Source organism: Dasypus novemcinctus, chromosome 10, assembly GCF_030445035.2.
Source record: "Dasypus novemcinctus isolate mDasNov1 chromosome 10, mDasNov1.1.hap2, whole genome shotgun sequence".
NCBI classification, from domain to species: domain Eukaryota; kingdom Metazoa; phylum Chordata; class Mammalia; order Cingulata; family Dasypodidae; genus Dasypus; species Dasypus novemcinctus.
Genome location: NC_080682.1, coordinates 77,113,851 through 77,115,469, shown reverse-complemented (window position 1 = coordinate 77,115,469; position 1,619 = coordinate 77,113,851).

Below are 1,619 nucleotides of genomic sequence, written 5' to 3'. Positions count from 1 at the left end.
ATGATGCCAACATTACCCTAGTACCACAGCCAACAAAGACACACAGGAAAGTAAAATTACAGACCAATTTCTCTAATGAACCTAGATGCAAAAATACCCAACAAAATACTTGCTAACTGTATTCAACAACACATTAAACGAATTATACACCATGACCAAGTGGGATTCATTCCAGGTATGCAAGGATGGTTCAACATAAGAAAATCAATTAATGTAATACACCATATAAACAGATCAAAGGGAAAAAAATTACATGATTATATCTATAGATGCAGAAAAAGCATTTGACAAAATGCTTTGTGTGTATCTTGATAAACACACTCCAAAAATTGGAATACAAGGAAATTTTTTTTTCTTTTTTTTTATTGACTTTGTAATAATATTACATTAAAAATATATATGTAATTCATATATGTAATTCATTCAACCTCACCCCCCACCCCACCTCTCCCCCCCCAACAACACTCGTTCCCATCATCATGACACATCCATTGGATTTGGTAAGTACATCTTTGGGCACCTCTGCACCTCATAGTCAATGGTCCACATCATGGCCCATACTCTCCCCCATTCCATCCAGTGGGCCCTGTGAGGATTTACAATGTCCGGTGATTGCCTCTGAAGCACCATCCAGGGCAGCTCCATGTCCCAAAGATGCCTCCACCTCTCATCTCTTCCTGCCTTTCCCCATACCCATCAACCACCATGTCCACTTTTCCCAATCCAATGCCACCTCTTCTATGTGGACATTGGATTGGTTGTGTCCATTGCACCTCTATGTCAAGAGGAGGCTCAGATTCCACCTGGATGCTGGATGCAATCCTCCCACTTTCAGTTGTAATCACTCTAGGCTCCATGGTGTGGTGGTTGTCCTTCTTCAACTCCATCTTAGCTGAGTGTGGTAAGTCCAATAAATCAGATTGTAGGTGCTGGAGTCTGTTGAGGCTCAGGACCTGGCTATCACATTGTCAGTCCAGAGATTCAAATCCCCTAAATATATCTTAAACCCCAACATTAACTGCACCTTCAGCACATTAGCGTGAAAGTCTTATGAAGGGAGATCCCATCTGAGTCCAGATTCATCACACATAAACACCATTTCCAAAGAGGGGCCATCTGACCTGGTAGTTAACCCCATCGGCCATGACCATAACTCCCATGGGTCTCTTTAGCCCTCAAAGGAACCAATATCTGGGGGTTGTATCTGCTTTATCTGTCTCTCTGACTCTGCTCAGTTGTGCATAAGGGCAATCCTTCTGCCAGCCTCCAGACTCTTTTTTAGAAACTTGTAGCCATATAAACTCATTTCTCCTTTCCATTTCCCCCTTACTTTAGGTCAAACAGCATTTTAAAGTCATGTTATTTTATGTAGACAGGGATATTCTGCTGATCCGCATTGAACCTTCCATATAAGGTCATTTTCCAGTTGCATCATCAGTTGGTAGTTGATAGTGGTCCCTCGGTGCCAGGGAGGCTCATCCCCGGGTGTCATGTCCCACGCTGGGGGGAAGGCATTGCATTTACATGCTGAGTTTGGCTTCGAGACTGGCCACATTTGAGTAACATGAAGGCTGACAGGAGGAAATTCCCAGGCACAATGTTGCTCTAGGCCTTGTTGT